Raw genomic sequence first — 14,956 nt, 5'->3', positions numbered from 1 at the left:
TTCTAGTTTACAGAACACAGAGGATGATGGAGGCATTAACTGAGAAAAGGAAAGAGTTAAGAGGAGCAAGTTTAGGGAGGTGGTAAGTTTAATGTTGGAAATCAATATGAGGTTCTCTGAGCCATAGGCATGGAGTTGTCTACAGTTAGTTTGCAATACGGATCAAGAGTCAGAGAACAGGGCTTTAGATCCGGGTTTGGCAGCTGTTAAGGCCAACTGATTGCTGAAACAAAGGAGAAAGTATCTGGATATCTAGATTTTGAATGCACATGCAGACACAAATAAATTCATTAATTAACCAATAAATGAGACACATAATTTACTTCTACTTTTTATAATATTATCAGTCAACTTTTTCAAATATCAAATCTTTATATTTCAAAGTATGCTTTTTTTCTAAACTTACTTTCTTATATGTTTAGTGATGCTTGACTAAAGTTGCCTATATATTTAGAGCATCACAATAGATCTTGGTTGTGTACATTTTTTTAATATAGCTATTAGTTTATTAAAAGCCCAAACTTGGATAAAATCAGTATCAATTTTTTTTACCAATCACTTGCATTGAATTTTCTATCTTATGTTAACCTTCACTCTGTAGTAAGATTGTTGCAGTCAGTAAAGGCAAGAACACTGATGTAAGACAACTTGAGCAGGAACTGCAGCTCTGTAGCTCATTAGCTGTGCAACTTGGGAAGTTTACAGACTCTCTCTATGCCTCAACTACTCATTGATAAATGACTCATAACAATCTTGCCTACCTAATATGGTTGTAGTGAAGATTAAATAAATTGGCATGTATGTAAAATTGTCCCTCAAAAAACCCTAGGACATAGAAAGTTCTATATGTTATTAGCTCATATTATTTTCTAATTATTTATTTAAATTCAGATTTAGAAATACAAACCATTAATTATATAAGCAAATTATTCATTATCAAAAAATTTAAAATACATTTATGAAGATGATAAATAAACATTCTTGGGATAATTTCATGTAAAAAATATTATTTATCCAAATTTAGATTGATTGCTACAAAAATTGTAAAAGAAGATGATTTTGACTAGTCTTTTAATGCAATGGTACCACACAACATGTAAAATGTACGAAAACCACACACACAATCATCAAATCACACTTTGGTGGCAATACTGATGTTTCAGTGACTGTGAACTCCACTTCTATTCCTTCTCTGTTGTTGGTTTAAAAGTTGGTCTTTTAAAATAAGTATTCAAATGATTTCCAAGGAAGCGGGGCTCCAGTACATATCAGAGTAAGGTTAAGGTATATCCCGGGTGCTGTGGTAGGGGCACACATATTCTTTGGCCCACCTGAGGGACAACACTTCTCAGGTCCAGAGAGTGAATGTGAATCGCAGTCATAATGCTCTCTGGCTTCATACAATTTACAGAGTCAACCAGCAGCTGAGAGCTGTGTGATTGCTAAGGTTTGCACAGATAATAAATAACGGACACAAACCTAATTAAATTCCTTACAAAAATAGGAAGTTACAGAAGGAAATAGGTGATACATAACTACCACCCTTATCTTGCATAGTAAATATATGAGTTTTCTTTAAAAATTTTAAGTTTGGTAAGTTCTAAGAGGCAATATGGCTTAATAGTACTTTTCAGTGTAGAACCTGAAGCCAAACAGCTAAGTACTCATCCTGACTGCCACTTGCCAAGTTACTTAGGATCTCTGTACTTCACTGTCCTCGTCTATAACATAGAGCTAATAATAGTACCTGTCTGACAGGTGGTTTACCTTTATAAAGTATTTAAGAAAGTTCTGGCACATCATATAATCTCCGTAAGTGTTAACTGATTATAATGGGAATATGAGCAGAATGCCTTGGATGCACAGAGAAGTCATATATTTTTCTTCCTAGGAAGGTCAAGAGAGACTTTCCTCTTCCTGGACTGCTCTTCCTTGTCCAGTTTCTCTGCCTTCCCACTCCTATCAGAGTCCACCCATTCATTTCTATAAAGCCCTCTGATCTCCCTGCATCTTTTCTTCATCAGAAGGGATCACTCCATCTCAGATGAATTTAAGATTTTAATGTATTCATTAAAAGTAAAATTTATATAAATATATTATTATTAGTGATTTGGGAACAAATTTTTCCTAAGTTTACAACAAGGTAGAAACTATATTTTTAAATTGCAATTGATAAAATGTTTAGTTTCCACATAGCAGAAATACTACAAGCAAAGAGGAAAAAACAATATTAAAGACACAAAGCTGGAAAAAATATTTGCAGCAAATACAATTAAGTGAGAATTAACAACCTTGACTTCCAATAAACTCTAATATAAATAAGAAAGAGATAAACTCAAAGTCAATAAGTGACATAACTAGACAGTTCTCAAAAGGGAAAATACTCATCACTAATGACGATATTTACCCAAACAGGTAATCAAATATATCAAATTAACCCATACTGAGACATCAATTTAAAACTATCAGATTGAGTATCTAATTTCCTTTTTTTAAAAGAGTAGAATTCATTTTGGTATGGGTATGGCTCAGTGGGTCTTACATAACTTGTAAATGGGCACGTAAATTGATACAGCTTTTTGGAGAGTCATTTGACCACAGATTATATAACAAAAACTTACAAAAATGCCTATTCACCTGGCGGCATATCAACTCTACTTCTAGAACTTTATACGAAGGAAATAATCAGATTGGTGTGAAAATAAGAATATACAAAGACAACAGCACAGCAGTCTTTCTTTATGATCCTGCTCTCCATAAGCAACTTTAGAATAAACTCTAAAGAACCTGTGTATTGGTTAGTTATCAGCCATTAAAAGCTTTTATGGTTTTTATTTATTGACATGTTGATGAACACAATGCATTGTAAAGTTTAAAAACTGTTTTAAAAGCATCGCATTTACTATGATCTCATATTAGTAAGAAACGTACATACATGTTGGGAAGAAATAGGGAGTTCATATAAAGGTGTGAATATATATATAAAGATTGTGCCTCAGCAATATTTAGGTGATTTTTATATTCTTCTCTTTAGATGTACATAAGATCATGTTGTCCAGAACTCATTTGTAGTGTATTTTGTTTATAATTGGAACATGTCATTGTTATGAAAAAATAAAGATATTGCCCAATAACCAAATGGATTTTTTTACTTCTGCAGTTTCCAATGACATTAGCTGAATACTTGGAAATGGTCATCTTAAGGCCTCCCCCTGTGTAATTAGAAACACAGCTGTCCAGACTTGCACAGGAATAATTCTAGACTCCAGATTATGTTTTCCTATTTTTCCTTCTTTCTTTAGTTTTCCAGAGTCTAAGAAAACAAAACACCATGAATTATTAGTCCATGGAAAAATTACCAGGGGAAAAAGACCATTTTTAAAAACCTTCCCTTTTTTTTTAATAATTTACTTTGTTCCAGGACCTAAACGTTCAAAACATCCATGAATTAGAATTTAGAATGCCAGATCTACTTCCCATGGAATGCCAGATACATTTTTCCAGATGTGTTGTTTATGACACTATTTATCACAGGTGTCAGGGTTTTTTTCCTCTTTCAAATTCTCTAATTAGCCTAAGAGGAAAGAGGAAACCTGCTTAATTCATTTTAGAAACAAGATACAGAGGCCGCTTTGTTCAGTCACAAGACAGACGAGCTAGAGGCTACTGATTGTTGACATGTAACATTAAAACATACCACTGGGGGTAGATTTTGCTAGGATGAGTTTTCCTAGTAAAAAATACACTGCCAAGTTGAGTAGGACATAGCATCCTAGAAATGACATAATTTTTATTTTTTATTTTGTAATTCAGGTACAATGTGAATACCCAATAAACAAATAATGATGGAGACTTAGCTGATATTAAGAAAACACCTTTACATTTAAAAAATATTCATCAACTATTCACTGCCTTGTATATATTTCCATCATGTGCCTTCTCTGCTTCTTTATTCAAAGACAATTTTCTGTGCCTTATTAGAAAATTTTCTGTTTTGTAAATAAGTTCATTTTTGTCATGACTGTACTTCGATTAATTTTTTTTAAAAAAAGAAATTTTTCTTTGGATAATGTGGTTGATTTTGCTACTGCTGCTGATAATAATGACTACCAGCACTGGAATAAAAATTGCCATATTTATTAAATATTACTTTATGAGAAACACCGTGACTCTTTTATGATTATTCACATGCTATAGGTGAGGAAACTTAGTGAAAGATATCTAGGTAGTAACTGGTGGACATGTGAAATCAAGCCCCAGTTTGTCTGATTCTGACTGAGCCATGACATGAGATTGTTGTTTTTGCTAATAATTTCTGGAATGGAGAAGATATGTTTCTTTTAAACACAAATAGAATGTAAATTTAAAATACTTTTTTTTTTTTACCGGCTAGTATGTTCCTGGTTCTACAGTCCCATTTTATTCAAGGCATTCTCTAAATTCTTATATACCTGCACATATCAGGAGTAGAGAAAAATAATTTAGGAGGTAACATCTGCACTTAAGATGTAAAACACCAATTAAAATGATGCCAGCCACTACAGAGCTTCTGTCGACAACCCTAGTGCTTTATACCTTAGACTTTCTTTCGTGGTCTTTCTGGACATTATTTGGAGTACTATTTTCATCCATGCTTGGGTCATTCTTCCTTAGGTTCAGTTTAACGTTGGATTTTTTTTTTTTTTTTAATGGAAGTACTGGGGATTGAACCCAGGATCTCGTGCATGCTAAGCACACACTACACCACTAGGTATACCCTCCCCAGTAAAACCATGCTTGATTTTACTCTGCCCTGCAAAAGTCAACTACACACACACACACACACAAAACGATTCATTGTGTCATAGCCATGCTTCTTTTTGTTTAATTGAAAATGTATTATGTACTTGAACATGAATTGGTTAACTTTTTTCTGGATGTATGTAATAATATGTTCTTCTAGCTTTAGCAAGAGGTTTGTTTGGTTTGTTTTTTGTTTTGTTGTTTGTTTGTTTTAGCTCCTTGGAAGGGGTTAAGAGTCCCTGAGAAGTCCCAGCTATTCATGTGGGATTTTATAAGTAAACATGAGAGGTTTTTTTTCTCCATAATGTTATTTCTAATACTCTTTTCCTGTGCTAGCTTTACTTTTGTTGTGTATGTTTGTCCTTCCTCAAATGGCCCCACTTAATTCAGTGCCAGCAAAAGAAAATGCCTCGATCATTTTTTGCTCCTTTTCATAATATGGAAGTTATAGTATACTGTCTTCTTTTTTTTCTTTCTCTTCCCTGCCTTTCTTTACTCACTCCTTTCTTTTAACAGATGATCATAAATTTATATCTATAAAAGATAACTGTAAGAAATGAAGCCAATTTTATGCATGCTTTCTGGAACAGTGTTGATGCTAGAATATAATGTTCAAAATATGTGCTTGATTTTTAAATTATGTTGAAATAAAAACATTTTTCTTTTATATGCCAAAGTCCTTTTAAATAGGAAGAGAGATACCTTTTTCATGACTTGATATATGAAGATAATAATTACACATCTTCATTTAATCTTATAATATGGTCTCAAAAAATTGTAAGCCTCTCTCAAAGTGTTTTAAAAGCCATTCTATGTGAAAAGTCTATTATTTATGAGCTTTGGGAAAAACAGGAATACTTCTTTCCTGATTTTAAAAATGCAAATTTTGATTAAATAATTTCAATATGAATTTATATGCAGAATGAATACATTTTAATATTCTATAACCATGATGTGAAAAACGTCTACAATTTATGAATCAAATCATGAAGGTGGAGGATTTCTAACATCTTTATTTAAAAAAAAAATTATACAGAAATTGTTCTTGTCTTGAGAATTCTGTTTGCACAGCTATAAAGTGGCCAGGTTTCTCACAGGGGACCCGCACTGCGGATCTCACAGAGATTCCAAAGGTGATTTTTGGAGGAGTTTTTGAGAGGGATCCCTGGCAGGGGGTGGGGAGAGGGCAAAATAGTCATGTGTTGAGTAAAAAGCAAAGAAATTAAACAGCCAAGACAGAAAGACTTAAAATGGAGATATATATATACATACAGCCTTCTAGTTTCAGGAGTCGCCCTTTTTTCTTTTCTCCAAAGAGCGTCCCTTTGCCCATGGTCTGGAATCTAGAACTTTCTATTAAGCTGTGTTGATCTACCCCTTAACCTTCTCTTCCTTGGATCCTCAACTTTTTTTTCTGTTGGTTCTTCCCCTTCAGCACATCCCCTCACTGCTCCATAATTATTTTTCCAAAATTTTCCGTAACTCCTGTTCCAGCTCTGCCTCGCCTTCCTTCTCTAGCTATTATCCTATCTACAGACTTGCAGTTTCAGTCAGAGTTTCCCTTATTTCATGTTTGAATCATTCTTTAAAATCCTTTCCCGGTTTCCTCCACATTCTAATCCATGCCCCAATCTGCTAAAAGAGTGATTGATCTAACACACAAAGGGAATTTCAATGACTCCCCTCCCCTTTCATGCTAGAAACAATTCCTGCACGTGTCACTGAGCATCCTGTGTGCACAGCCATCTGCGTATTCCGTAGCCATCTCTGCAACTTTCCTACACACTCTTTCAGAGTTTGTGTTCCAGGCCTCTGGGTTCTTATCTCATCTTGCCTATCAAACTGTACGTTCCTTGAGAATAGGACCTAAGCCTGGTTATAAATGCTTCTGAAAAGAAGGAAGTACTCAAATTCTGAGTCTAACATGATCTGCCAATGAAAAGTCAGTATAATTTATGTAGCCAGTGAAGTATGACGCTATGACCATGCCATAGATGTGGAATTTATTTGCAAAATAACCACTCCAAGACTTCAGCAAAGCATTATTCATGCTTGCTGTATAGAATCTACTTCACAACATATAGAAGCTGTCTCTCCCATAAATGCCTGTCCCTTGGCCTCTGGGAGCACCAAAAGTCTAAAAGAGAAGTGTTCTTTTTCATATTTTCATGTTTTCCTTAGGGTCTAAGTAACTGCTCTTCTAATTAGAGGAGACGTAAATAAATAACATTTGCACACAGAGAAAGAGACTGTCTTGAGCCTTCATTAAACAACCTAGGAGGTAGACAAGATGTGCCTGAAAAGCTAAATACCAGGACCTTGGAAATTCAGTGCATATGTAGACTCCACGGTTAGTCAAAACAGACCCTTGTGTGGCAGCTGCTTTTCGTTATCTTCTGCATTCTCTGAAGTTTATTTTTTGTTTTTAGTCCCTGCGGATCAAAATCTTCTCTGTCAGCCAAGAATGGACAGAACCTCATAGTCTGGAAGGGTTAGACTTCAACCACGGGCACTGTTATCAGTTCTGTTAGTACTAGAACCAGGTGTGCTTCAGAAACTTCCGAAGATACAATGCTTGGCACTGGGGTCTTGTGGAATGATCCAGCTGGAAGACTCCCCAGAGATGAAATAAACATACAGCTTGTATTTCTAGGGTACTTTTCAAAGGGCTAGCTCCACTGTAGGAATAAACATATTAGTATTTGTTAGAAAATAAGATTTTTGTTCTTAGAGATCTGGTTATCCTTATAATGATAGTAGCTATCCTAGAGAATATTTTACATTCTTTTAGGGCAGTGTTTAGGAGCATGAGCTTAAGAATCTGACTAATGGGGTGCAAATTCTGGCTCTCCCATTGATAGCTGTGCCATCTGGAACAAAGATAAGCTATTTAAGCACTCTGAATTTTGCTTCCCTCATTGTAAATGGGAATGGAAAAGTACCTACTTTGTAGGTTTATTATGAATATTAAACAAGATAGTGTTTATAAACCACTCAGCCCCTGGTACCTACTGAACATATGTTAGCTATTCTGATTATTATCAAAAATTTTATAGATGAAGGAACAGAAGCAGAGGAATTTAAATATGTTGCTTGAGCTAGACAACTTGCATAGAAGTTAGAAACAGGGTTTGGCTCCAGATCTCCTTCGCACCAAATCCTTTTCATATTCACTTCACTGTCCTGCTTAAAATGGAAACATCTCATGGCATATTCAACCATACGTTTTGCAATTCCTCCGTTTGGGAAACCCAGGTGCAGGTTCATTATACCTGCTTCCCTTCCCTATGAAAAACTGGGGGTAAGAGGGGAAGGGTTGCATGGGAGTGACCTGGAGAAGGCACACTCATCATTCTTTCCTTGGTTTATTGTGGCTGAGCCTCAGTTGGTTAATGAAAGAGCCGGAAGACACCCTATTCATTGGGGGTAGAAGCAGGGTACTATTAAGAATATTTAGTAACTGATTTGACATGGACAGAAAATGATCAGAACGAATACGTGGCTAGCCCCAGATCAAGATCATGGAGATTCCTTGCTTTGCCAAGTTTGTGTCCTTTAGTTGCTGGATTGTGGGGAGGTCTGTGGGCTGGCTAGGGGCAGATTCTTCCAACCCAAAGGAAGGATTTCAATATTTTAACTATGGTACAATCATGCAGTAGCATGCCAACTGAAGGTCAGCCCTGGAGTTGTCTACCTTTCATTCAGGTTACTGGCTTGACTTCCAATCCGGAATACACTAGAACGTTCATTCAGCAATGTGTTTTAAGGTGAGTTATACTGTTTCTTGGCAAGTGAGGACTACTTCAAATCCAGAGTCAAGTCTGATTCCATAGCTCGAGTCCTATATTATACTACCTCAACTTCAGGATAGTAACATTCAACAGCTTCAGTTGATAGTGGAGGAAGCTGAGACCTACAATGGTTAACAGGCTGATGGTGACAGAGCCAGAACTTGAACTCAGAACTTCCTACTTTTTATCCAAAATCTTCTCATCACATGACACTAACTTATCTAATCAACACCAACAACCATGTTAGTCTTCCCTGTAAACATTTTGCCCCCTCAGTACTTCAGCTCTTGGGTTGGGAATATTCGGATAAGGAAGTGCTTAGCGTACTTTAAATCCTATCAAGCACATGCAATGATCAAATACCAACATGCTCAAGGACTCAGAACTTCCAAAAGCTCTTTACACACAGCTAGATAGTTTTTTCCTGTGGTTTGCTAAATTTGATCTAGGATTATTTTTAACACAAAAAGAGACTCCTGTTCAATCTAGCCTCTCAAGTTATCCTTAAGGTAACTACATTTGATCAAGACGACCTTATATTGTGGAAAGAAATCTGGAGTAAAATTGTGCAGACTCACCGACTTGCCTTAGAGGCCCCATGCTGCTTCTTTCTAACAACTTGAGAAATCATAGAATATCCTGGAGTCTAATATCTTCATCTGTAAAATAGTGGACAAATAATTCTTAGTTGTAAGATGATAGTGGTATTTAAGATGATGGTGGTGTTCTAATGGCATAGCAAATGTGAAAGAGCTTGGCAAACTTCAGCTGTTGCAATGTAAGGGAAACTAGTAGCAATCTTGATGGTTGACCCTCCCCTAACCATGTTACCTCCCCTACTTTGAAGGAGAAAAACAAAAGGTAAGAATGGAAGAAAAATACTTTGAAAGTAAGACAAAAGCAGAAGAGATTCTGAAGAACTTTGCATCCATTGAGAAGCTGACGTGAAAAATTTATCAGCCCAAGAATTTAGCACCAATCTCCATCAGTTTCTTACCAGTGTTAAGCTTTGGTCCGACAAAAAACCAGAAGTTGATGCTCATTTCCAGACCCTGTAAGTTTGAGGTCTTCAGCCAGACTAAAGTTGAACATCTTTCATCTCAATAGGTGACTATTATGATATGGAAGGAAAAACTATACTTTTTCCTCCATACTGGGACACTTTTATGAGTTACAGGCAATATGCACACACTATCGCTACTCCTGGCAATTGAGACAGATCATCACCCAACAGACAGCTCACACTGGTGTTTCCTAGGACTTGTTACCTTATGAGTTAAGTCAATTCACAAACCCAGTAGCGAGACTGAATATCTCTAATTCCATTCTCACCAGCACAATTATGAGACTCCTGGGAATTGAGTGCTCTTTGAAGTTTGCTCCTTCACAACTAGTATATGGAGTCCTCAGAGAGTAACTCCAGTACTTGTGAATTCATTCTGCTTAGCTAAGGTTAGAACGTTTGCCATGTTCTCAGGCGAGTGTTGTGAATGGCAGGGAATGAAGCGTTTTCCATGGGAACCAGCCATTTCCACTCGACTCACGCACTCAGAATCATGAGTGTCACGACTGTCTGAGTCCGGCTGTCACATCTGTTGTTTTCTTGGCTTCTCCTCCTTTCCTGATGTGAACCTGTCAGCTTCATGCTCCCTACTGTGGACATTCACCATGTTCTAGTCATTTTTTTTTTTAGTTTATTCTTTATTCTCTCTTGTCTTGTACTGTAGACTAAGGCATCGCATTGAAGATCGCTATAGATTTTAGCAGAGTCACTTTTACTTTTTAACCACGGCTTCTGCCCAAGACTCTGGCACAAGTTTCTGGAGGAAGACATTGACTCTGGATAATATGAGTAGCTCAATCTCTATTGCACTAAAACCAGTCTCTCTGACTCTGTGACAGGGTGTTCATCTTTACAATGTTTTAAGTGCCGTCTCTCTCTCTTCCATGGGTTGATTTTTTTTCATAATTATCCTTGGCTCTTCATAAAAATACACAGGGAGAGAAGATACAGAGATGTGGGGGGATAAGCGAGGAAGATCATCTCTACAGGAGAAAATGTTTGTTTAAAGAGCAGCAGGAATAATTATGTTCATACTACAGGATTCTTAGGTTACTCTCATTAAAGGATGCATTTAGAGAAGTAATTAAAACCAGAGCTGCCTCACCTAACAGTTACTCCATTCATGCAGGGTCTTGGAGTCAAGGCAGTGAAACAAGGGAGACTTTGTAGATTTCTGAGCAATAGATAGCCTTGGACGGTCATGTTTACAGGATGGCTTGGAATAAGTAAGGAGTGTAAACAGAGAGAATATCTAGGAAATATGAATACAACTTACGTGTGAGATGATACAAACTTAGACTCCAGTTGTGGTAGGGACTGCAGGTAGGGGTAGGAAGGAGAACAAAAGGCATTTTAAACTGACATAGCTAACTCCTGATGAACAAATAAGATTCCAAGTCCATTTCAGGGAGTTCAGACACTTAGAATTCATGAACTCTCCCCTTTAGGCCATTTCTCCTAAGGTGATTTCCCTTCTAAAGAATCTCATCTCCAAGGGGCTCTCTTGCAAGGTTACGGCCTGGAACAGAGCATCAAGCCCCACTGCCTTCAGGTGGCTTCCCCAGGATCATTGTAGGATGCCTAGATTTAAGTTACAAGCTCCAGGCTCTCCCGGCTCAGGGCTTAGGCATCAGCCCCTCCAGTCACGTATGGTGTGGGGTGGGCAGGTTGGATGTGAGCAAAATGTACACACACCAGTAGCTTCCAAGTTTTGACTCCCTCCTCTCCAAACTGGAAAATAAAAATAGCTGAGTGCAAAAATGGGAAGAAGACAGAAGATGACACCAACACTGAGGGCAGGCTACCAGCACTGATTTTGGAAATGTGGTTCGAGTTTGGATAGGTGGCGACGTGGTGATATACCCAGGAGGCAAACACAGAGGATGGTAACTTTCAGAGGGTCAAGATTGGAGAGAAATATTTGAGTCACTGGGATAAGGGTAACAATCAAAACTCTGAGAACAGACACCTTTTTATGAAGGAAAAGGTAACGTAGAGAAGCCTGGACGGGAAGACTGAGGTTGATTGTCTCCTCAGTTACCCCAGGGAGAAAGCGCCTGAGGTTCCCCCTACACAGTGCGCAGCCGTGAACACCGGCTCTCCGGGCTCTCAGGCTGTATCAGAGCGGGATTTGCCTGAATTGTCCTCGTCACTCAGCTGTTTCTGTGTCATGCTGACCAGCGTGGACCTTCCCTTCCATGGTCTGCCACCACATCTGTATCTGGTGCTTAAACACAGCGTCTGTGCTGGGATACTGACTCATGTGTTCCTTTAATGTTTGTCCAAATCCTGCTTTGTGGAGGCTTCCTCCAGAAGGAGAGGTAATATAGTACTTTCTGACTTTTGGAAATCTACAGAAATTCTGTCAGCTAGTGGAATCATGCTTATAGCTTCCCTCACTCACTGCACAGATGCCATGTTAGCTTTTTGCCTCCGATCCCTCCGTGAGCATCTTGGGGAGTGGGAAATGAGAGAACACTTGCCCTGGGAGCCACCACCATCTTCAGACAGTCACAGCAGTTTTTTCGGAATGCCAGGTCAGCAAGACACAGGCTTCGGAGACCGCAGCACACCGCACGATGTAATATTTGCAACCACAGTGAACTTGGCTCAAACAATTTATTATGAAAAATTCCAGACTGGGGCCAAGGTATAGAAAAATAACTACATAATTTATAGGTCCCATTTAAGTCTTTTCCCTGTAAAATTAAATTCCACCCTTTGCCTCCCCCCTTCTTGCAACAGCGGTTTCCTGGCGCTGCTGACAAGCATTGCCCCTGAGAGTGCTTGCTACTCCTTAGAGCCATGGAAGGCTGTTTGCAAGCCTCTGATTAACCTGCCAACTAACTGAATATGAAGCCATCGTTTAAAAAGAATCAAAACAATCTCCACTCCATTTTCCAGATGGATTGCTCCAAGGGCCTGCGCACAGCCAGCCTAAGAGGAATCAGTGGTGGGTTAGGAGAGGGAAAGCGAAGCGTGGGCTTTGGAATGATACAAGTCTGGCATCCAGTCCAGACGTTTTACTGCCTCATTTTAATGCCTGTCTTTGCACTGCTGTTCCCCATGCCTGAATCACGGTGCTCTTAGCTCCGCTTGCTGCATCACTGACATCTGCTCATTCTGCACATCTCGGCCTAATTGTCGCTTTTCCAAAGAGGCCCTCCCTGACCAGTCCAGTTAAAGTGCGCCCTGCCTAGCCTCCCTCTAGCAAGTACCAGCACACTCCTGGTTTGTTTAGTCCAAAGCATTTTTCTCCAATTAGAAGTATTTTGTTTATTTATATGTTTACCTATTTTTGGGGTTCTCTACACTTTAAAGGCAAGTTACGTGAGGGTAGAACTGTAAACACATCTGTTTTATGTTTGAGAAGTAGCAATAGAGAGTGTCATGGTTCTCAGACATTTTGGTCTCGGGATCCCTTTGCAACCTTAAATGTCGTTGAGGCTCCCAAGGGCTTTTATTTATGTGAGTTATACCTACATGTATTTACTGTGTGAAAAACAAAACTGGGTAAATTCTAGCAATATGTGTATTAAGTCATTTAAAACTAAGAATCGTAAAACCCATGACATGTTAATATAAGTCACATTTTTAATTAAAAAACCTACAGAGATAATTAGTGCAATGAAAAGCATTGTTTTGTATTTTTGCAAATCTCATTAATATCCATCCTACTAAAAGAGAGCTACATTGTCACATACACTTCTGCATTTGTTTTGTTGTGATATGCTATTTTGTTTGAAGAACATGTAAAAAAATTGCATGCAATCTTCTTTGATATTATACCCCAAAGTGCCAAGTGGTAGTTCCTTAAGGTTAGCTGCAAAATGAAATCTGGAACCACATCAATGGACTTCTAATAATCTGTTACATTATACTTCATTGGTTTTGTCCTTTGAGTTTTTCCTAACCTATGAATCATTTTCTGATATCATACATTGATTATCTAAATAAATTTGATTAACTGGTTCATGCATATGCTGTCAAATGCTGACATAGTTCATGATAGGATATCAAATAATTTCATTTGTTAATATCATCACTAATCTCATGAGAAAAAAATCTTTAAGTATTAGGAAGCTGTTAAGCTCACAGTGACATACACAGTTTTTTTTTTCTCCAAAATCCTAGTTTTTCACTTAAAAGCTTAAATTTTATGAATGGCAACAAATATTGTCAGTTGTCTGTCTTGCAGTGACAGGCTCACTCCATTCACTTAAATTTTTTTTATGAAGACTTTTTAAAGAGCATTTTTAGGATCACAGTAAAATCGAGGGGAAGGTAGAGAGATCCCCCATGTACTCCCCACCCGCAGGCACACACAACCTCCCGTTATCAACACTCCCCATCAGAGAGGTGCATTTGTTCCAGTTCATGAGCCTACATAAACACATTGTAATCACTCAAAACCCATAGTTAACATTATGGTTCACTTTTGCTGTTGGACGTTCCGTAGGTCTGGATAAACGTATGATGACAGGTATCCATCATTATGGCATCAGACAGAATGTTTTCACTGTCCTAAAAATCCTCTGTGCTCTGCCTTTTCATCCCTCTTCCTGGCAGCTACTGATCTAATATTTTGTTGAAAAAGTTAACCTATGTTCATGAGAGATATTGATCTGTAGTTTTAAACAGAAGGGTTACGACTAGTATAAAATACTCTCATTGACCCAGCGTGGGTGGTCGTGTGCCCATTCCTTTACCACTCAGTGCATTGAGTTCTCAAATAACTACTAATGAGTATTTGACAGATCTGGATCAAATGCGTAACTCTAGAAACAGAAGGCGAATCAGTCCTACTTTAATGACACAGACTGAAAATAGAAGAGGATAGTTTCTCCAAGGAAATTTGGTGTATTACCAAGAGAAGAGAAGGACTGCAGCAGGCAAGAGTAACAGGGATTGTCTAAGATGGCAGCAGGTAAAGCCGCCATGCTCCCCTCACAGACTGATGATCTGTAATGTGAGTCTCCTAGTTCAGCAAGACTCTCTTGTCGAAGAAGTGACTCTGATAGAGGAAAGTTCTGGGGATGGGCAGGCAAGCCGACAGATTAAATCACAAGACAGGGTGTTTTGGTGCAGGGGATTTACATTTTTATGTTAGTCGTAAACCATCTGTTTAAAATAAATATGTTAGGGAAGCCCCAAATATAAACGCAATAAAGCCGTAACTTCCCTGGTTAAGTTGTGCGCTCTGCCTCTCCCTTGTTCCCCTAAATTTCTCCTTAGACAGATTTGTGGAATTTCAGGGCTGTACTGAACACAGCTTGAAAACCATTGTTGTGACAAAAAGAGCGTAAGATTTAGTGTCATA

This window comes from Vicugna pacos, chromosome 10, assembly GCF_048564905.1.
Source record: "Vicugna pacos chromosome 10, VicPac4, whole genome shotgun sequence".
Lineage (NCBI taxonomy): Eukaryota > Metazoa > Chordata > Mammalia > Artiodactyla > Camelidae > Vicugna > Vicugna pacos.
The sequence above is the reverse complement of the archived record's forward strand: the minus strand, read 5'-3'. Positions refer to the sequence as shown.